Source organism: Vanessa tameamea, chromosome 16, assembly GCF_037043105.1.
Source record: "Vanessa tameamea isolate UH-Manoa-2023 chromosome 16, ilVanTame1 primary haplotype, whole genome shotgun sequence".
In the NCBI taxonomy this organism is placed as follows: Eukaryota; Metazoa; Arthropoda; class Insecta; order Lepidoptera; family Nymphalidae; genus Vanessa; species Vanessa tameamea.
In genome coordinates, this window is record NC_087324.1 from 1,554,623 (window position 1) to 1,579,618 (window position 24,996).

Below are 24,996 nucleotides of genomic sequence, written 5' to 3' on the forward strand. Positions count from 1 at the left end.
CATGTCCTGCGTTGAGTTTCGAGTGTATCGCTATAGATCTATAGGCATGTATTATCTAATTTAACGCGTGTCAAACGTGACATACAGCTGACTTGGCAATAGAAATATTTTTAACTAACCCGTCCCGACTTAGCACAGACACAATAAGGGTCTAGACAGAACGTTTGATTTAATATATTTTGATTTGATTGGCTTCCTAGTCCACAGTACCTACCTTCGGTTTCTATATTATACGTATGAATGGTTTTGGAATGCGTAGAAGAGAATCATACAAACAGTAATTTATGTTATACTAGCTGTACCCGAGACATCGCCCGCGTTCATTATGACGAAAATCCTTCAATAACTTACATACAACCTTAACTCCAACTTTTCCCTCCTGTAAGGTGAAAAAGCCATTAATCGGGCATTTTCCGTCTTTAAGGTTCAAGCTTACTAAGTATGAAATTCCAATAATAATAGTTCCACCGCTTTGCTGTGAAAGCATAACAGACATAAGTTATAAGGATATTCAACATAGAAGCATTATTGTTCATTTATTTTCTACCACCGGTTCGGAAATTCATATTTCCTTCCATCCAGAGAAATAATAGCGTTAATTTTAACAATTGTTGTATACATTAAATATCTAAAATGTAATAAGTTAAAATATTTTAACAAATAAAATTACTTAAGATTTTACAAATAGACATTTCTAAAGTAAATATATAATCAGACAGTCAATAAAATCTAGTTTACAAACTTATTAAATGATCTTAAAGATAACAGTTTTAAAAACAGACAATTAAACTCGTTTATAATTTGAGTCTAATTCATATAATTCAATTTGAATGATACGATACAATTAAATAGCAAAATAAAATTAATAATATATCTTGTACTATTCAATAACATGAGATATGCATCTTTTTTATGCAACGTCGTCGATTGTTTTATCATAATTTTAGTATATTTTCCTTATAAGATTTAATGAGTCGAGTGCACTGAGTAACGTTGAAATCTGATCAGTAATTAGTATCATAGTATATAAAATAATTGGGCAGCAGTGACGAAATCTCTATTACTAGTAAAACACTATGATCCGTTTAAATTGGTAGTTTCAAGTATAAGTAATTACTAATTAAGTACCTAACCTCTTTCCTTCTAAGTGTAAAAAAAATCGCTTGTATGTCTGCATATGACGCTCTCCTGGGCTAAGGCTCTTTCTCCTTTAGAAGAAAAGGCTTGTAGTTTATCTCACGCAGCTCCAGCGGGGTTTTGGTGGAGTTATATTTTTTAATGGAAAATTGTATTCTAGTTGGTATCAAAGTCGTTCAAATTAAACAGTACTGTTAAAATAATATAAATAACGAATCTCCTAGGAAAACATTTTAAAGGTAACCATATTACGGAGGAAAAAGGAAACTGAGAACACTGTTCTGTTTCGAATTTATTTAAAATGAATATAGTCAGTTACGATTGAATTAATAAAGTACTAAAACTATTATACCTGTTGTTAAAATAATGAATTGCTTCTAAAACATTATAATAAACGCATATTCACAATTCAAGGATAAACTTATTTGTAACGCCATAACACAATCGTACGGCGGTTATCATAATGTTTTGATTACTTAACGGCAATTGTATAATCAACGATCTCGTATTCAATTTGTGATGTTCACAACATTGTATACGTCAAATTTCAATAATTGTATCCTACTAAATAATTTAAATAAGATTGCAAAGTGATGTACTATATCATTACAAGGATAATCGATACAGCGTGTTGACGGTGTAAGGGAGTTATATTTCTTGTCATTGTAATGTATATTCTCTAAGGTTATCACATCAGTGGTGCTCGTCTAAAACGATGATGTCCTCTAAGCTGTTGGAAGACGAGTCAAATACTTCATACGTCAGGACATAGTATAGTCTACCAGTGAGTCCACAAATACAGGTGTACTCTTTATTCACTCACTCTCATAATGCGATGGAACGGCAGATACAACACGACAAGAAATAGTTTAGGGACAGGATCAACAGCCTTATGTGCTATCCGAAGTAAATATACTTCCAACTTCCAGATATCGTGCAACATTGAAATAAAAATCCAATGACATTTTATCAACTCCACCTGGGGTTTGAAAGGACGTCGGGATCTGCGGCTATATAGCTAGTTACTAGACCAACGAGGCCGTCATAAAAAATTATAAAGGGTTAGCCTGTTGAACTAGGGCTTCTTCACTTTAGGGGAAAGGTTTCCAACTTATTCTATCATGCTGCTCCAATGTGGATCGGTTGGTACTAATACAATTCAAATCAAATCAAATCAAAATATACTTTATTCAAGTAGGCTTGGTTCGGAACGTAGAACCGGCAAGAAAGTCAGTAGTTACTCTTTTTCAACATCTAAAAATACAGTCATGTTAGTTAAATACAATTATATATGTATGTTATGTCTCCTGCCTGGAACCTCAACAAGTATTAACTCCACGCTTTTTTATCATCAATATAGTCTTGTATCGAATAATATCTACTCAAGTGTCATCATCATGTTAGATCCGGGTGGACGGATAAACTAAACAAGGCAGTGGGACCCAAACGTATGCGGAAGGTGGAAATGTGGGTGCTTTGGCGCACTTTGGAGGAGGCCTATGTTTAACAGATGAGATAGTGGATCTCCCTCTAACGTCATATAAGCATATGACGTTTCACCTAATTAATATCACGTTCTATTATTTTTTACGGTTTGTTTATTCGTCGTGTACTGCGATAATTATTTATCTAATTACATGGATTAATATTTAATCATTTATTATGTTAATTGTTATTGGATATTATTGAAACTATATATATATATACATTCACGGTAAGTAATTGGTTCGTGAAATTGGTTAAATTAATTATAATGTAGAAACAAATAATAAGAAATTATTATAAGTAGAGTAATACTTATTATTTTAAGTAGAAATTATATTTGTTTTGTATCGACATACAACCCTATATTAATGTCTTTTCGCTATTATAAGATTTTGCCCCAAAATACATATTAACAGATATATTTGCTATACATTACAACAGTATATATAAGTAATTTTAGCAATAACAATTTTATTGCATTGAAAATCGTCAATAAAATTATTTTCATGTACACTTCACGTCCATATTTGGTGTAAATAAACAGTTCAATAAAAGAAAAACTGTTCTATTGCGTTGACTATTACAATCAAATCAATTAAAATATAAATATTAAAAAAAAATACATCTTCCTTTTACTTCATAATTTATATAAAAATAATATTTGCATATTGTAGCTTAAACTAATCAATGATTAAATCACGAATTCTTAAAACATTTGAATTATTACGTGACTAAACTTAAATATGATTAGACAAACGTCGTGTAACAAAATTTTTAATTTCTTCCATCTCTTAAATCTTACACGAGATATAATTTTTATATTGAAACATATCTTACCTCAAATTTATCCCTCTAGAACCTTCTAATTTTCCAACACTAGCTCAATGGAAACAACACGAAAACAAACCAGCAAAATTTAAAAAATACTCCCGCGCAAATATATCGAACTTATCCGCCACAGATAATTTTCGATTATTTCACGATCGCGTACTGCCGGCCTATTTTTCTGAATAACGCATCAACACTGGCCGCTAGTGCGGGACTCAGAGGTTCGACATCGACAACGAGATATAAAGCTGCATTACAGGAAATACAGCGTAGTTGACATACGATAGTGACGCATGCGCAGTGTTGTAAAACTAAGTAGCAATCAGTCGACGTCCGTCGGTTTCTCTTGAAGTTTTTTGTTAAATCGCCCTAATGACATGGGTGCACGTGTTTTGAAAGCGTACTCCTTCACACCTGATAATGTTAGGTGCGATCTTAAGTATGTTGCAATGAGTTTGTCATACGAGATTTACTTGAAAAGGTTATTTAATAGAACTTTGTTAGTGTTTATTAAAAGTACTTGTAATTGTAATTTAATATTTTAAGTCAATCGATGTAATTTAATTTAAAAATATTAAGTAACGTTGATAACGTTAAAATGGTATTTACTAACATATTTACTTAAAATACCTATATTTTTTTAAATTAACAAGTATCAGAAAAATGTTGAATGCAAAAAATATATATCATTTAAGTAATTTTTTTCTTATCAGTATCCTTGTGAGTAAAATGTAACCAGTTTATAATTGTTTCCTAGCACGAGGGCAAAACCCACTTTTAATTTTGAAAAAAGAAGCCTGTGTACCTTTATGTATTGTACTTAGTAAGAACAATAACCGTATTCATATATATTTTTTAATTTTATTTACGCTAATATTATTTTTGTTAGTAAAATAGTTTTACTTTTTATATTTTTTATAGTATAAAATTTTAACAAAAAAAAAACGCAAAATATAAAACAACAATTTTAATATATATATATATATATATATATATATTTCATTGGATCATATTGACGGAATTCTGAGAAAATTGATAACATTCTTCTTTTTTTGAAGTCGGTTAAAAAGATGAATTACTGAGTCTCTTAGTCAATATCGGTCGACACTTTGCTCATTTACATTACAAGTAGGTAGTATACATATTCCAAGTGTAAATTGACAGAAGATTAAAAGTTCTTCTAAAAATTTAATACTATTGATTTTGTTATACTACCAAAAATATTTTATAAATATTGGTGATACAAGCACTGGCGTTAATTAAATTATTGGGCTTGGGCTTTTTTGAAGTACGATAGAGCCTTTACTAGTTTTAAGGATAATTTTGTAATATCACCGGCGGCTTTAAGTATATCTAAATAGCAATATAATCATAATATTATACCGATCTAACAGTTTCTTGTGACGTTATTTTCCTCAATTCGCTTAAAACGTACATAAATTTACCTACATTATCACAGACGTTTTAACTTCTCCAATTGCCTCGTATTTAATTTTAGAGAAAATTATTTTTCCTTTCCGTATCATATTTTAAAGGTTTTATAGTTGTTTTTGCGTATTTTTAGTTTATGATTTGTATACAGATCATTATATAAATAGTATTTACAGTTTTTTTAGTTATGACAATATAAGTTATATTACTGTCTTTGTTTCATAGAATCAATATATAAACCATTTATAGTAGATACGACATTTTAAAGCATCTAATTTAAATAGTAATTTCAATAATATTTGGAATATAGTTAAAATCCTTCACGTGTAAGATGAAAAATAATGAACTCCTGTAGAACTCCATGTTCATTTAGTATGAAAGCCGATCTAAAAATTATTTTATTCCTCTTTTAATGTTATTAAAAAATATAATTGTAATTATGCATTCGAATTATAATATAAATATTATATAATTTTAGATAATTACTGTATTAAACTTAATTAACTAGAAAGGCTGTTGATATCAGATATGGAAGATATATATTTTACAAAATAAGATTGAATATCTTTTAAAAGATAATACATTTTTGGTTATACTGTTTATAAGGTAGTTAAAATTGTCGCACTTTCATTAGCTTTAAATTGAATTACTGATGTTGAGATTAAATACAATCGACTTTGCCGTAACAACAATATCTCATGATTAATCTCATGATTCAATTTTTAATGTTCCTTTTTCACTTTCATTATTCTAAGTAACGAAGGAATATTATTCTTGATTAAATTAACAATAAATAATTTTAATTAACAATTGTTTATTTAATAATAAATTCAATTGTCAATCTTGAATGCGTTGTTCTATTTCAATCAAATTATAGTGACGAATTTTTAAACAAAATTGAATATATAAATATATTACTTAGTTTTAACTCGGGATTAATTTTATTCGATATAGAAATCCCTAGAGCTATTATCAGTGCAATGTATGTTGCTTCTGTTATTAAAAACGATTCTGATGATTTAAACGCTTCTTTCTATTAAGTAGGGTATTCGATTATTTATATTTCTAGAAAGAGTGTAGTACTAAAAAATAACTTAAACAAACGAACTGTGTGCTTGACAGCTACGCTTGACACTCGACAAACGTCATAAAAATTTACTAGCGTGCATACACTTGATGGCTAACTGCTGCATTAACAGCCTGTAAATTTCCTATTGCTGGGCTAAGGCCTCCTCTCCTTTTTGAGGAGAAGGTTCGGAGCATATTCCACATTCATATGGAGCAGTGGCTAACTGTTGGCCGCTTTGTTTTTCGATGCGTTTTTAGCTTTGACAGTATATCTAGACATAAATAATCAAAAAGTTGGATATTCAGGTGGTATAGTGGTTATACCAATAAAAAAAATCCTTACACGTACAATTTGAACCATTTTTGTTTAAATATGAGACTAAAATATAAGAAACTAAAATCTTTAAACTTTCGTAACGTATGATACAATTGAAGGACTTCATGCAATTAAGCGCTTCCAATAAGGTCCGCGCGGTCCGATTGTGTTAGTCTAGTGTGTCCGCAGCATTATAGTATAAATAAAGACAATAAAAGTGCATTGGAGGTAGAATAGCCTTTTAATACAGTTTTTAAATTTAATCATAGACTTTTAAATGCAAAACAGTATCGTATACATTAACATGTTTACGGTTTTATGACCCGAGTCGAGACAGCTTAGTGGCTTGAACACATTGCGGGTATAAACCCAGAGAAGTATCACTACATTTCTGCGTTTCTGTGTATGAATTTAAAAAAAGAATCGCGTGCTCGGCGGAGAAGGAAAACTGTTTTTGTACCTTTACGATTCTATCCAACATAAGAATGGAGCAGTATAGTAGAGTTAGCTTTTTAAAAAGGAGTGGAGTTTACTATAGCATAGTGTGAACATACAGATCAGAAATATATGATTTTCAAATGTATTTAATTCGAATTAATTATTGAAATTATCATTTCACAAATTATCCATGACCTAAAAAATAATTAAATTGTTAAGCAAATCTGATTACGATTAGACGGGTGACCAACTGCGTTCATTATTATTTTAAAACAAGATAATTTAGCTTTAGGTATATGTTCTCAATATTACATATTTCATTTATAAATAATTTCTATTCATTTAGTTTTGATGTAAAATGCCTATTGACGCGCCTCCGGGCACGTTTCGTATGCCTTGACGGTAAAGGACATAACGCTCTCTTAGTCGTAGTCATGAACTCTCTACTCTGTTGCACAAAGCGTGGCGTGTATTCTACATATACTGTATTCCAACCATAACAGGAAAAAAGCCAAATAAACAACATTTGAAAGCAAATTGACGCAATATCATTGGTCGAGAGCTTGATTAATCTATGATATTCACTATGGATTTGCGAAAAAATGGCGTTTCGAACGTCGACGAAACTATTATCGGAATTTTGGAAGTAAAATTAAAGTGGAAATAAGTAGTTAAGTGTAATAGTGTTGTAGTATAAATAAATATATATTCACTATAAACTCTTAGTAGTGCACAATATAGCTGAGTTATTAGTAAATCGAATGAAATACGTAAATCTAAGGTTTGTTTTTCTTTTCCGTGTCAGTTTACTCCATATTTACGAATTTGTTTTCTTTAATAATGAATTACTAGTAAGAGGATTAGGATCGGTCGTAGGTTTTAGCTATAAAGTAGCCTATATATAGGGGTTAAAGCTTGCTTCATACAAAAAATCATCATATCCATTTAGTTGTTTAGTCGTAGAAGTATAACAGACAGAGTTACTTAGTTACACAATCGTCGTCCAACCACCATTAAAGGTTTAGGTAAACCTTTTCCATGACATACTCTGTCCATCGGTGAAGACAAAATTCGTTCGGTGGTTTTTGAGTTTATCGCGTTCAGATTAAGAGACAGATAGTAGGCGCGGATATATTGTTTTATAATATATTGTGATAAGTTCGGCGGGAGTTTCCATATATCATTCTTTTAAATTTTAAGGACTTATAAATTAGTAAAATTTATCGATTAATCATTAAAGATAAGATTAAATGTCATATAAGGGGTATATTGAACTTTATAGGTTAGATACATTTTAGAGGCTATAAAATTAATTTTAAATGGAATTTAAATATGCAATTATATTTACAGCTGCTAGCTTATGGATGAAGCAATACATCTGTGACGCAGTTTCTAATAGCGATGATTGTGGGCCACCTGGTGGTAAGTGCTCACCACCTCACTGTAAGAAATATTAACCATTTCTTGTGACTTGGGAATTAAGATGCTGTCCCCTGTGCCTATAATTACTGGCCACTCACGCTTCAAGCAGGAACACAAAACAATACTGAGCACTACTTTTTGATGGTAGGGTATCTGGTGAGTGTGTGGTACCTACCCAGACGGGTTTGCACAAAACCCTGCCAAGTAAAGTACAAGGTATATCATTTCGATTATACTCAATTTTTTTTAGATAATTGTATCTTCACTATATTAATATTCGTGCTTCTCTATAATTTGGATTTATTTAAACGTGTCCATGATTTAATAGTATATTCCATTAATTAATATCAAACGCCTGTTTGCTTTAGATGAGTTAACCAGTGTAAAATTATAAGCTCTAAGAATTTGAAGCGCTGTAGGGAATTGGTAGTATTAACTGTGATTCTTGCCTGTATTTATGTACACAGTATTTGATAAGGATCTACGCCTATTGGGATCACTTTGGCATCACGGATAATATAACGGATTTTTGTTTTTTAACATGGAATAGCGGTATGTCGTTGTTAATCATAATCACTACGGCATGTTTAGCCTGACGTGACATAATATGTTATCGAATAAACTCATATCTCAGCTGAACAAAATTAGATAAAAAATAGATAAAAGTGGGTACTTATAAACACAATAGGAAAATCAAGTGCTGAAGACATATTTAAAATATGATGATACGCCCCCTAGACTTCTAAAATAGTATAGGATTTTTATTCGATTACTTGTGCTATGAAACCCTTTACTAATTATGGTTTAGTAGGTGGTAATATTACAACCAACCTCAATGTCAAGATCAATAACATCGAAGCTATTGTTGATTAGTGAATGAAATGGAGTGTGATCACTTAGAAGAGTTTTATTCAATTGAATTTTCCTTTGATATTTACCGTGTTGGTGTAACATCACATCTGATTTTTGGCCTTAAACAATATAAATTCAAAATGACATAACGAGCTAGCTCTTAACCAACTATCCATCCTGCTTAGAATAAGGGTTTACATAAAAACCCTTAAACCTGAATACATGATTACGTATAATTATTTTGGTTTACGTGACGCTCACTAATATACTCCATGCAGATCCAGTCGGGATCATTTTTGCCGACATTTTCAACAATAAACGTAAATTTGCAGCCAATTTAGATAACCTCAATAAATAACTCCGTCCGTCCGTAAAAATGTTTTCGGTACTTTTTAATTTATCGCGTTCAGACTGACAGACAGATTGACATGACGAGATGCCTGTTTTATAATATGTAGGAATTATAGATTTGAATATTACGGTTCCAATACAACAAATCGACTATTACAGAGGAATGTTGATCTTAATGTTATCTTCAACGAGTTGTACATAAAAAATACTCGAGTGTCCTTGTTGATAATAAACTTTATTAGAATCTAGTAAATAAACCTTTGCTTATCAACTTGTCATTTGTCACGTCAATAAAGATAAAGTATTCGTTTTCACGAAATATATCTCTGGATCGTAGATAGTATTTTAACTTAGATATTTAAATTGGACCACTAGTAGTAAGAATATTTTGGTAATATTTATGAATGCAACAATTATTTAACATTTTGTATTGTTGCTCAATTCTAGTAACAAATTGTGGTTTGACCCTGTGGTTTTTTATGCTATAGGTGGCAAGCGGGCAGATGGCTCACCTGATGGAAAGTGACTACCACGTAAAGTCGTCATCATATATGTAATGTCGAAACTTACGAAACGTTTTTTTACAGGGACGATTTTGATTTACACTTCATAGGAATCTGTCAAAACAACGAATCGATTCTTGAATAATCGGGCATAATTGTAAACGTAATACATAATAGGTACTAGTATTATTTATTTTGTCCTTCAAAATAAATTACTAAAAAATAAAAACGAGTACAATCCTTGAGGGCTATCCCTCAAACATAGTAATTATATAGATCAAAATTAAGAATAATAAGTGTGTCATGATCACGCAAAATAGTGAAAAGATTTATATAAATAATAAAATTGACATTTGACGCCTAAATTCAAATAAACATTCCACCGTAAGGAAGAAATATATTACGAATCTTAAAGGAATAATTATATAGAACAAAATCGATAAACTACTAATTAAAATTAAAACATTAATAATAAATCAATAAAAAAAAAATAACACACCTCATCGTCACTAGTTGTAAAATATGTCAAGGACATCACTACCACCTCGTTTTTCAACATTTCCCAACACTATTAACACTATTTATTTGATATACTGTATACATTAAAAACCATACACTGAAGTTATTTTTCCTTCAAGCTTATGTGTGTATCCTTAAGCACAGCTTTCATATAAATAAAGATAACTTTTCGAGTTTGGTTCTTATATGTCAAATGCATTATTCAAATCGGTTTTCCGGTGAATAGCACATTTTCCTATTTGAGGCTCACGCGGAGATCATACGTAATTATTAAAAAACCCCCGTCATGAATAATTCACGCTCAAGTTAATCTACGAAATGTATCCTTAATATAAATTTTAATTATTATAATAGATATATTGTCTCGTTTAACAACTAATTACATTGTATACTTATTGTCACTACATATGCCATATCATATCATGCCTTTTCGCGTACGGACATACGAAGTTACGATATAAAAGTTAGACATAGAAAAATTTACAACTTTTGAAGTGATAACTTTTTATGGAAGGGTAAACCGCTTTGTTGCGTAACGCGTTACGGCTCCAGTCTGTCTGGCTTCTCTTTCTCTTATGTTTACTTACTTCTGACTGTTTACTAAAGAATATATTACTAACAAAGGGGAAGAGGAAGTACTTGTAAATGAAAATGTATTACCGCGAGACATACAAGAAGGGAGTTACTGATCTTAAAAATAGTATTTAATAAATCAAACTATATTGTATACGAGTTAAATTTAAATATATTATAAAGTTCTGCAGTAACCAACTAGTTATTACTTCCAAACAATTTCTCAGACGACCTTTGACGCTGATTTTAGAAAAATGTACGTGACTAACAATAAAATAGCCGAATGAAAAGAAAACACAAAAATAAATGGAATAAGGGCAAATGAATAATAACTGGTCCGCTGCAGATAAAAATAACAATTTGATATAATGATGAGCCAAATTATTTATCCTGAACCACGGAGGTCTAACACCATTAAAAAAATAATTATACATTCAGTATGTTGGGGTGCAAATTTAAGGCATTGGTTTGATTCCAAGTGTGGAGAAGCCAATATAGCTAAACGAAAATAGACAGTGAAATTAACTAAAAATTACAATTTTATACCAGCCAAATTTCAAGTTTGTAGGTATTATGTTTTCTGAGATTTCATGATTAATAAATGAGTGATATTTTGCTTTTATATATGTATATAAATTGTTATATGTTTTTATTGTACCGATTAGAAATAAGTTGTTAATTGATTAAAATAAATAATAACAAAAAAATACATTTCTGAAGGCAATGCACCATGGGTTAAACTCTTGCTGGTTTCCAGCCCCCAAAGGAATGATGGAGAGGCTTACTAGCCCAATTTATAGAGAAATTGAAATTTTCTTCAGTCTAACCGAACAAAGTTAGTCACGAGTTCAGATGAAGTAATACTATTGTACGTTGGGAAAAACAGCAAATACGATCCGGCCATCTCTTCGATCTTTGCAGAGGATGTCCATCTCGGTTCTCTTCCAACTCGGGTTACTCGGGTAATTTTCAATTATTTCCCCATACTGAAAAATAGACTGTTGAAGTTTACTTTAAAATATATCTTATATTAATTACATTATTAAATAAGCGGTTCGTTTCGAAGTTAATTAAGTAATTTATTAAGAATATAATAAGAGTTACCACGACCAGTTCTGTTTGACGGTAGAATATATGATGAGTGAGAGGCAGCTGTCCAGACCGGCTTGTACCCACCACGCCCTACGACTAAGTAGTAATAAAATTTAATTTAATATCTTCCTATATAAATGTGGATTTTCTAATAATTAAAGTATCATAGACAATTCTCTTTTTTAGTTTTTGTATAACTCGACTTCATCTTTATGCAAAAGACGGCGTAATGACATCGACATTACAGCTATTTTCTCCATCGTAATGTGCGGTTTTTTTATCTGTGACATCAATATCTTTTGACGTCGCAATAATAAGGGAGAAACTCCGTCAGATAAAATTGCATTGATTAATCTGTTACATGTTTTTTTTATCATACGACCCGAAATAAAAAGAAAAATTCTTGTTATTCTTTCCGGCTTGGAAAAGTTGAAATTTTTGACTTTCCTCTCCTATAATATGCACGTAATACGTGCACACATCTATATAAACCTTTTTCTCAAATCACTTTAGTTGTAGTGTTGAAGAAATAAGCATTAAAATCCGTTACCTAGTTTAAAATTGTTGTTGATTTTGTTTTATAATATGCAGAGATAAGAAAAAATACTTTGCTTAAATAGATTAAATATTAAGAATATTAAACTGTATGAATGAATGCAAAACAGGTTCCGTATATATAAACATACTAGTTTTTAAACACGAGTTCGTCTGCTTACCGGGAATCATCGTAGATTTTTGATATAAAACCTTACTAACTTATTTCCTTCTTGGGGTTCAAGCTTGCTTCATACTTTTAATCACGTTCGGTTCAGTGATATAGCTATGAAAAGATAACAGACGGACGGACTTACATTTTTACATTCGTATTTCTAATATTACTATAGATAACTCACTAGATATATACGGGAATCCTTGTGAGATATCCAGCATAACAACATTTAAGCAAAACCCTGTATTGTATACAAAGTTATTGGACGTAGTTGAAACTTTTGAATTTATATTTTTATATTATTTAATATGATGATAAGGAAAATAGGAATTTATTATTATTGTTTATCATTCATTTCAAGTAGTAAGTAGTCGTGTGTCATTAAAGTTAAACAATTTATGTAGAATGTTTAAAAAGATTCATATCACGGTCATCGAGCAGTTTACCAAAATGAAGATTATACAGGAACAGGAAAGTCATACTATGACGTACTCATCTACGTGAGTTATACAACGTTACTCCAACAAAATATTTAGATCTTAATCCCTTGGAATAAAGTTCAAAATTATTGTCAAAATACGTGGTCATATGAACGTGACGATTGAACGTGATGTAATTTCCAAAACATTTCCTAGAAATAAAAACTATGCAATTGTATAAACGAAAAATGTTACTCAATGCATGTAGGAATACCTACATAAGTAAAACTGTGTTGACTTTATATTGTTGAAATAAAACAGATTTAACTTCAAATAGAAATAAATAATTATTTTAATGTGAGCCGTAAAAAATTACTTTTTGAAAGCGTTGGTCGTGATGACCACGTGGATCTTATTCGAACAACAGAAGATCAAATCCGGATAAGGACCATGGGGTCTACGAGTTTTTTGGTATATAAATCTGTAAATCATATTGTGCTCAAATATGTATGTTTTTAATAGGTAGGCAGAGTAGCAAGTGTTTCATCTGATAAATGGCCACCACCGCTCATCGACGAAATTTACCATTTCTGACATCGCCACCAACCTTGACAACTAAGATGTTATGTCCGATGTGTCTGTAGATACACTGGTTCATTCACCCTTGAAACCGGAACACAATACAATACCAAGGATTTTTCCTGACAATTATTCTTCTCGTAACAAAGGAACTTTCACGAATTTTTATCCCGATTAAGTCATAAAAGTTTGAGTGGCCGATCCTGAAAACTAGTCATCTAGATGGGATGTTTTATAGGCCAAGTGTATTTGTATACGTGTCACAACAAATACAATATTCTCCTATTATACAACATGTACAGCCTGTAAATTCCACACTGCTTGGCTAAGGCCTCCTCTCCCTTTGAGGACAAGGTTAGGAGCATATTTCACCACGCTGCACCAATATTCGTTGCTGGATTCACATGTGGCAGAATTTCGTTGAAATTAGACACATGTAGGTTTTCTCACGATGTTTACCTTCACCGCTGAGCACGAGATGAATTATATACACAAATTTAGCACACGAAAATTCAGTGCTGCTTGCCTGGGTTTGAACCTGCAATCATCGCTTAAGAGGCACGCGTTCTAACCACTGGGCCGTCTCGGCTCTTAACTGTACTATTATACAAGTAGGGATAAAACAGAATTCTGACACGATTGAAGAATACACGTAAAACTTTTGACCAAAGTAAAAACTTTGGTCAAAAGGTTTAGTTGAAAAAATTGTTACAGTATAGTCGATTGACTTTTTAATATTCTAACCAGGGATTGAACCCAGTCCACTAGTTAACTACCAGTTCGTACCAGTTTTGAGTTCGTTATTAGAAATAAATAACTAAATAATAAATAAATAACTAGCAGTTTTCATAATAAAACACTATCAAAAGGCGGCAAAAATTCACGGCATGTTACAATACAATACATCGAAACTACTGCGTAATTTATTCCAAATTATACTCCGCGTGAAAAACAAAGCAAATTGTCTCAAAACGCCGAAACCTTAATTTAATCCTAAATTATGTACAAAACATTGTATGAAATAAAAAATTAGCAAAATACGATGACGAATCAATTATGAACCTTTGCGTGTGTTAAATTGCGATATGCATGTATTTAAAATAATAACTATTAACAATTGCCTTATATTATAGTGTTTATATACTTTATTGTACACCACAAACATAAATCTTTGGACTAAGCACAAAAAAATATAATAAAGAAATAATACTCAAAACAAAAATATAAACAATTATTTTATACAACGAGCGCAATTAAGGCTAAATAGCCATCTCTTCTTCTAAGTAGGCGGCGCAGCCATAAACTTACATACAAATATTATATTATATATATGTATGATAATTATGTCGTCCTAACCAATTCCGGCAATGGCTAGAGATACTAGAAAGCTACACAGAACATATTTAAGTGCACAAGTGTGTTTACAAACACAGATGCACTCTCCAATCCCGTGCTCTTATAATCCGATGGAACGGCGAATCCGATTGTATGTATGGATGTAACTTTAATAAAACTACTCCATGGATTTTAATGAAACTTTACAATAATATAGCTTATACACAAGAATAATACCTGACAACCAACCCCTAAAACGCGAACAAAGTCAAGGGCAAACACTAGTGGTATATGATACTAGCTGAATCCGGCAGATATTGTACCGCCTGTGTATATAACAATTGTCATGGCGATCAGTTAAACAGTGTTAAGATTGACAGAATGATTTGTTGCAGCGCCATCTAGTGGCGAATTAAAACAAAAGAGATCGTACTTATTTTTTACTTAATTATTTTAATTATTTATTACTTAATAAAATGTGCCAATTATTATGGTCTTCGGTCAAACGGTTTCGAAGTCTAATCAAACAAATTTCATAACATGAAATTTTTTTTTTTAAAAAAAGAATGCTAGCAAAGCCCCATAATAATTGAGGAATTACTAATATTCCTATTTACACCTCCTTTTAAGTTGACAATAGCCCAAGGGGTCAGGATCGATCCTGCGACTTTTGACATCGCTAGGCCCATAAATGGTTTATGCGCTATTGACTCTTTAAGTATCGTGTTTATCTACTAATTATTTATAGACAAGGCAAAGTAATTACATCTATAGACAGAAATATTATAAATGCGAAAGTAACTTTTTTGTCCGTCTGTCTGTCGGTCTGATACGCTTTCACGCCTAAATCACAAAACCGAATTTGATGAAATTTGGTATAAAGCAATCTTGAACCCCAAGAAAGGATACAAAGGGCAATATTATTAAACAAGTCGCTGTCAACTTCATACTTTTTTGCTTAGAATGGAAACCTTCGCAATGAATATCAAAACAATACTTCGATCTGTCCATTTAAGGAGAACAAAGGAAAATTATATTATTTCTAAATAGTTTACGTTATAATTATTATTAACAAAGGGTTAGAGTTTATGTGTTTACTCTTGTCTGATTTCCAGTAGCCATATGCACGAAACGAATAGTTTTGCTTACAGGAACCAGAATTTCTACAAGATGCAATTCAAAAGCGTCCTGTTAAAAAAATATAATGTTTAAATTTACTCGCAAAAGTAAACTCAAAAACCATCAGTTACTGTAAAATAAAGATACGTTAAATATAACCTGCACTTTAAACGTCAAATATATGAGGCTTAAAGGTTTGTAGTCTATCGTTTTCCAACAGCCTGACAAACTGGCTTTCCCGTTAAAGAGAAAACTCGGAATGAATTTCAAGTCATTATCTTGCTCGCCACGTTGCTGTTCAATGCCAGTTTGATCTGGGAGATATATCCATCTCAGATCTACTTCCGGAACTTGACAGACATCTTATTTATAAATACGTACTGTACTTATGTCTGTGTACATACTCGTATATGACAATGATGTTTTCATATGACGTTCGATATACATTTTATATTATCTTCTTGTTGGTACGATGGTACCTATCTTATATTCTACCACAAAACAGCGATACTTAGTATTGTTGCATGAGTCGATTGAAATTCTGCCAAATACTATAACAAGAGCCGAGATGGCCCAGTGGTTAGAACGCGTGCATCTTAACCGATGATTTCGGGTTCTAACCCAGGCAAGCACCACTGAATTTTTATGTGCTTAATTTTTGTTTATAATTCATCTCGTGCTCGGCGGTGAAGGAAAACATCGTGAGGAAACCTGCATGTGTCTAATTTCAACGAAATTCTGCCACATGTGTATTCCACCAACCCGCATTAGAGCAGCGTGGTGGAATATGCTCCTAACCTTCTCCTCAAAGGGCGAGGAGGGCTTAGCCCAGCAGTGGGAAATTTACAGGCTGTTAATGTACTATAACAATAATAATTCTGATACATACAATACAAATGGCAGCCCAAGTTATGTAAATGTGCATTTTTGTATCTCTCTTTTAAGATATAGGTAGGAAGGTAAGGAAGAACTTTGTTGTAACAGTATCAATCAGCCAACTTTTATGGTAGACGACGTTTTTTTTATCAAAATAACTTAATGTGCCAACTGCGGAACCTTGAATATTCTTTGTCAATTGTAATCTCTTATTTCAAGGCGGCTTTATTGTTGAGAAATACTCTATAGGTAATGCAGCACAATAATATTATAAATATTGCCCAACAATTACTAGCAATTTTTACTATTTTAAGATATCCTCCTAACCGATGTTGGCTGCAGTTATCCTTCTCAAAGAAGACTAACTAATTCATCATCATAAGATCAGCCGAAAGACTGTACTGTTGGACAAAGGTCTCCTTCAAGGAGCTCCATAATAGCTTAACTGATCAAATGATTATTTATTTTATTTATCAAAAAAGTTACACCTTCAACTTAACACTAATTAACAACTGGTGTGGATAACATTGAAAGTGATACGTCTTAAAAGGTGTAAACAACATTTCCCTTCAAAATATAAACCAAACTAACCTGTATAATGATCAGGAGATATTTATTGCGCAAGCGTTTTTACAAACAAAGGTGCACTTTCTATTTCATAATTCTCATAATCCAATGGGAGTTCGAATCGACCGAAGAGAGATTATGTACAGGACCAAAGCTTTAATTAGGTAAAGCCAAGTTACATGACTTGGTTTTATGTGCTTTCGAGGTAAGGGAATGTATTATTTTCGAATAATGGGGAGTACTTGTCCGTTAGAACTAATTTCTTAATATATTCATTAAATAATGCGAACCAATTTACCATAATTGGCTATTTTAATACGTATATATAAAAATAATAAATATATATGCTTTGAATTGTAAAGGTTTATTACAATTGCCAATGTTTTATAACACCATCTAATGTATCACGTTCGTTCTACGAAAAGTTTTGAGTTGAATCTTACAGAATAATTTATCGGGCTATTCGTTTCGGAACTCGAGGCTTTTGGAATATTTTTATAAAGTAAAAATTATATATTAGTTGTATATGTTTACTGATAATATTATGATATAAACAGTGACAAAACAAACCTGTTCATAATTAAATTTAAAATAAACATAATTAATAGAGATTAATAATTAACAAATTGAAATATAAATGGATTGGGCGTCGATGTAAACAAAACACGGCGAGGGGCGATGTTTATGTAATGAGCGGCAATGTTTTGATTAAAGTTGCATTCGGCAAATGATACCGGGCAAAGGTCAAATATATACTAGATGACCTTTATGTACTAAGTAATGTTCATCTATTTTAACCGACTTGGAAAGGAAGGAGTTTATTGTATATTAATTCGGTTATATTTTCTTGGTTTTTTCCTTAGCGTTCCGTAATTTATAAACCGATTGGAAAAATTGTTTTTTATTTGCTTGATAATATGATCAAGCTTAATTTCGAAGACAATATTTAAAGTCAGTTCATTTTATGTTTAATATAATTATTTAAAATTACTCATATTCGCAGAGTGCAAGATTGTTTTAATATATGATTATATATTAATTAAACAGTATAATTAAAGTCCTTTATTATCGTAAAAATGGTTATTTTGTCCCTTTTAAATTTGGAGAAGTCGGTTATTTTTTTATAACACTTTTATATAATGCCACGTACTTCCACAATTAAGTTAATAAATTTGTATACAGATTGAAAATAAATCATGAATAGACAGATTGACATATTTAGGTTATATCATTAAAGGAAGACTAATAGGCGGGTTAGCAGTATTAAAGGTCATGAGTTCGATCTCAATCAAGACAAATATGGCTTAGAGGGGTTATAATAGGGTTCTGTCTGTGTGTTATAATCCTTGAAGCAGTCTTGTCCCGCATCAAGTGCTAAAACTATATTCTGTTTATTATCTACTGGCCGCTATGCCATCTCGGGTCGTAACGTGAAGTTTTATAGACAAATAGTTGTCAGTTCCGACTGATAGCTAAGGCCGCGTGTTAGGGGGTATCAAGTGTCATGTACCCCTGACAACGTGTACCTACACGTCCTTATGGTTGGTTGTATAAATAAAACGTGAAAATGTAACAAATAAACAAATATTAATTAATAAATAATTACTAATAATTAATAAATACTCTCTCAATAAAAGAGATATCTAACGCAAATTATTTTATAACATAGATGAAGCGATAACGAGCATTTGATTCACCTGGTGGAAAGTGTCTACCACCATTCATGGATATCTGTAACAGCGGAAGGCTTGCCAGCCTTTAAGAAATGAGTAGGCTGCTTTCTAGAAGGTTCCCAAGTCAGATAAGCCGCCGGAAATGGAAAGTTTAGTTGTGCGAAGCAGAAAATGCCTTTAAAATCTCGTTTTTAGGAATGGTTCAAATTAGATTTGTATTTCCTGAGTTTAGCACGTTCAAACAAATATACTCTGCTCCGTAATATCAGTCGGTAGAGATTATTGTATAAATTACATTCTTACAGATAATTAATTTATCGGTTTGTGTGATCTTTGTCGGACTTTAGACAATGTGATAAACTTACTTCGAGTTTATCAGAAATTCAAAGCATTATTGATATGTATACTATTATAATATAGCAGTTCTATTACATGGTGGCAGAGCTTTGTGCGAGACCGCCTGGGTACCCACTCATAATATATAATACCGTCAAGCAGCAATACTTATATTGCTGTATTCCGGCTTGAAAGGTGAGTGAGCTAGTGAAATTTCAGGTGCATTGGTAATATGAGGAATGACCATTCTGACCGTCTGATACAACCTCGATAAAATTTTCAGTCTAATACAAATCATATAATTCTTCTTGATCCAGATATACTGTTATTTTTATCACCTAACTCTATTATAATTTATTTATACTTAATATAATATCAAATTAAATGTTGACAAACGACAATGTTAAAAAAAAAAACAATAAACAAATAAAATGAAAATCAACCAGTTGGTTTATTGTGTTCGTGTGCGCTTGCGCGTGTGAACGTTTGACGTCGTAAGTATTTTATTATCTTTGAATTTTTTCTTTACTGAAATTCGTTTATCAGTAAATCGTTTGCTTCCAAATTGGTTCATTTGCTTCACTTACTTCACTTACGTTGGTAGCTTCATTTAATATAGTTTGTTAAATGACAATTCAAAAGTGCTTGTAAAAGCCTTCTTGAATAAAGTATGTTTTGATTTTGATTTTTACTGAATTTGCTTGCTGGATCTTCTCGATATAATTTATATTCCGAACCGTTGATAACTTCACATTTTATAAAAGTGTAATATGACCATTTAAAAATGACTTGAATTATTAAAACTATATTTGTGACGTTTGAAATGATATATAGGGAAATTTTGTACTTTTTCTCACCGTTATGTCAAAGCTAATAAAGAACAAATTTGTACATTCATTTTATTACTGAATATCGTTATAAAAATGCTAATTTATTGATTTATAATTAAGCATATTTGTATGGATATTAGTTAATCTTATCAGACGAAGAAGTCAGAATCAGCGGATTGACAAGAACTTGATCGAGTTATTTCTAAACCAGTTACACGCCTCGACTTCGAACGGGTGCTGTTAGGGTTTTACCCCGATATATGTATATACTAAATACACGAATATAAGGATATAGAAATAAGTAAACTTTTGCGAGCGAGACTTCGGGCGAGTGAGGGCGGATTATTTGGATAAACCAAGAACGGCGTTGGATTCGAATATGTTTGTGCGTTTTTCCTGAAAATATAATTCTAAGAGGATCAATTTGTTTTATGTCAATCCAAAATATCCTATCTACTTTCTAGTACAACATAACAAAAAAGACACTTAAAAGATGAGTTTTTATTCTTAATTGAATTAGAAAATATTTAGAAAAAAAAGACATGAACTTAAACTAATCGTAACGAAACAAGTACGCCGACATTTTGTATAAATATCGAAAAATTCACATCACGTTAACCTCATAGTTACATGTAGCAATTACAAGGAAATGAAGGAAAGGTTAATGACCGGTGGTGACCGTTGTGAAAGCTATCGCGGACAGGTATTGATTATAAGAAAGAGTTCAATTTAATGAGAAAAAAATTAACCAGTCATATAATATAATAACAATTATAATAGCCATATAATAACAAGTCATAAATGAACCAATGCATTTAGCTAGATCAGGATTCATAACTTCAAAATTACCACACTAGTAAACACTTGCCTCAAGGCAAGTGTTTATTAGTGTGGTATTAGGGGTAGAAGAATGATTAAGGGATTCATATATTATTACATAAAATAACATAAACAGCCTGTAAATTTCCCACTGCTGGGCTAAGGCCTCCTCTCCTGTTGAGGAGAAGGTGTGGAGCATATTCCGCCACGCTGCTCCAATGCGGGTTGGTGGAATACACATGTGGCAGAATTTCGTTGAAATTAGACACATGCAGGTTTCCTCACGATGTTTTCCTTCACCGCCGAGCACGAGATGAATTATAAACAAATTAAGCACATGTAAATTCAGTGGTGCCTGCCTGGGTTTGAACCCGAAATCATCGGTTAAGATGCACGCGTTCTAACCACTGGGCCATCTCGGCTCATATATTATTTTATGCGTATTTATTGTGTCGTCAGTTGTTAGATATAAAAAAGTAACCTATGTCCTTCCTTGGAATTCGAGTTTGCTTCATACGAAAATTTCATCAAATTCGGTTCAGCAATTTGGCCGTGAAAGAGCAACAGACGAGCAACTTTCGCATTTATAATACTTGTATAGATATAGTTTATTGTAGAAGGTTGGTCTTTAGGAATTGAGTTATTTTTTAAAATGACTCTAGATAGATGTGTATCATTAATTACTATTTAAATTATTTATACGCGTAATATTTATTAACATCAAGGACTCAATCATATACGATAAAAATATAATATTTAACGTACAAATCATGACTGTGTGGAATGGTGGCAAGAATGCTAGCAGCATTTCCCCGTTGAATCGCAATTACGATCCTCTGGGCAAAAAATTAACACTTCATCACCAGCGGAGGCAATAAGACGAGGTGTTATACTTTTAATGAAGACTTTAATTTAATTACTCGAGATATTTGCAACGTCTTATAATTAAATAGAAAACCAGTATTAATCGACTAATTTTAATGTTGCCAAGTAAACAAGCACTGTACCTATTGATGAAAATCGCGCTTGTATAAAAACGTATAAATAAGTATTGCTTTCCTAGATCTTACAATATTATAAATGTGAAAATTTCGATGAATATATGTTTATTAACCACGCCAGAACGGCTGAACGGATCTGAATAAAATTTGGCACTGAGGCAGTTTATAGTCTGGAATACGACACACCAATACACCCAAACGCGGCAGGAACCGCGAGCGAAATCTAGTATATAATATATGCATATATATATAGTTTGATTGATCTACAACATATTTGGAGCTTATATTGATTAGTCTGTGCTCGTTGTAATATTGTATATTTAATATAAGTACTATTTTTTTAATGTGTACACATATTCAGTACAGTCGAATATTCACAGTTGAAACTTAAATATTAAATGGCAAATGTAAATCGCGAAAGATAAAGTACATCAATACGACACAGTGTTTGCAGTTGGAATACAATGAAACTCGTGTGACGAGTTGGTTTTCCAATGTCAAGGTCCGCCGATGAACGGTGGCTTTGGCCTTACGTGACTGCATTCACAATACGATTTTTTTGTATAATTTAAAGGAACTGCATCCGCGACATTTTTGATATGGACTTTGTGTATAGGGATACAGGAATGAGACTGTTCATAAATATGCTAAGAGTTTTCTTGATAGGATTTTGTTTTTTATTCTGTCAACAATTTTAAAATTGATGAAATGAAAACAAAGTGATTTATGGTAACTTATTTTGTATACAAAATAATCATCTTATGAGAATATAGAAAATTTGATATTTCATATAAATTTTTAAAATTAAGTAAATACCTACTTATTTTTAATTTATTTGTCAATTAGGCTTCATACGCTTGTACCTTTACCCATTTGTACAATTAAAGCGTTCGAGTCCGAGTTCGGTATGTTAAATTGACACTGCTCATTACTATTTATATATTTACGTGATTTGTATAATAATACTTTCTGTTAATATAAGTTTACCTCATTTAGTTTATGAGAATTAGTTATATTCATTTTATTTTATTATTTTTTCCCCATTAGTTAAGCCTACAGCTTTAAGGCTTGTGATAAAATGACAATAATCTGGATCGATCGATCGAAAACCCTCCGGTTTTTACCACGGACGGCGCGCATACCCTTGAGATAGAGGCGTACCTTTTTATTTTTAAATATATTACTAATTTACTATGTAAATATTAAAAATAAGGAATCATTAATTTCAGTGAGCAACAACCTTGCCATCAATGTTTAATCAGGATGTTAAATTTAAACATACGATATGACGGGCAGCTAAACGCATTTTAAATATGCCAAGAAAACAATGAAGTAGTTTTTATATATATTAAATTCGTATTTATTTCAATTTTTTTTTTAATTTCAAAAACAGAACGATAATAGATAATGTCGTATCAAAAAATAAAAATCACGAATGAAAAATCTTAAAAAAATTTTACTCAAACAAGATGATAAAAAAAGAAAAACATTATCGCGTGTGACGTTTATTTAGCACCATCTTACCTATTTACTTTGACAATTACAGCAATTGAACTCAACGAGATTCTTGTTATGATACATTTATGTGGAAAATTTGTATTATTTCTGTAGAAAATTTTATAGCGAATGATAATTGTAGCCAGGTATATATTAATAGATTATTTATTTATTAACGACCATCAGCAGTCAATACACTTACACATGTAATAATAAAAACATATTTATACTTTATATAAAGTGTGCGACCCCTTAAGACGAGCAAAACATGCATATTAAGGTACAATATACAAATATATGTATATATATATATATATATATATATTATTACTAAAATACTAGACATTACCTACATTTCATTTCAAATTAACATTAAGATTAAATCCGTAACATAATATATATACATATTAATTCTAGTACTTTTAAGGGGCCTTTATGGGCAGCCTTTACGTCGGCCCCAACGTTACACGCTAAATTTATTAAAATGGTTCAAAAATTAAGACTAAATCAGTTTGAGAGAATAACTAACAAATTCATAAATTTTAATTGCTGAAATACTCGAAGGTTGACCAAGAATATAATTAAGAGAACCAATTTTAAGTCGCTTTCCACCGCCTGTACGTTTGGATCTTTTAAGCAATGCAACAGATTTTGATGCAGTTTTCATCAACAAATTATACATACATATTATAGTAGTGAAAAACAAGAATTACAATTTTTCTAGAGTGTTTCTTTTTATAATTGTTCTTGTAACTAAAAATTCTGTGAAGTTCCTTGTTTCACCCGTGGGTAGCCAAGTTATAGCATATAGATAAAATATGCTTTGTTTGTATCGGATTAATTATACTTGAAAATTGATTTGTTTATCACCAAAACATTACACTCAAATACAGCATATTGCTCAATGATTACGACTCCGTTCATGCTTTCTAAAGTCACCACAAGAATGCGGTTGCATACAGCTTAGAATATTTTTATACCTATATGTATTGTCACTACAAAAGAACTAAGACAAACGACCTAACTTTATTGTCTTGGTGTGAGTGACAGCTGCGCTTGATACTCGCCAAACGCCAAACTTTACTAGTGTGCGTGTACTTAGTTACCAGCTGTAGCCCTCTATTTTTCAACGCGTTTGACAATATACGCACGGAGAGGTTTTAGTGTAAGATTTTAGTTTCAGTGTGACGTAGCACATTGCGATACAGACACTGCAAGAAG

The 24,996-nt window shown here is 31.5% G+C and overlaps 1 protein-coding gene across 3 annotated transcripts in view; it reads right to left on the bottom strand.

Annotated features, from left to right (window-relative positions):
• The window catches only part of LOC113393720 (facilitated trehalose transporter Tret1), a 61,073-nt gene that overhangs the window by 15,056 nt on the left and 21,021 nt on the right, over positions 1-24,996 (bottom strand). Inside the window, exon 1 of one of the 3 annotated variants that reach the window (XM_064217234.1) lies at positions 3,460-3,677. The exons of the other annotated variants lie outside the window; for them this stretch is intronic. The gene's annotated coding sequence lies outside the window, so the exon portion shown is untranslated. Of the gene's footprint in view, positions 1-3,459; positions 3,678-24,996 lie in introns of those variants that run through there. 3 annotated transcript variants of the gene reach the window in all.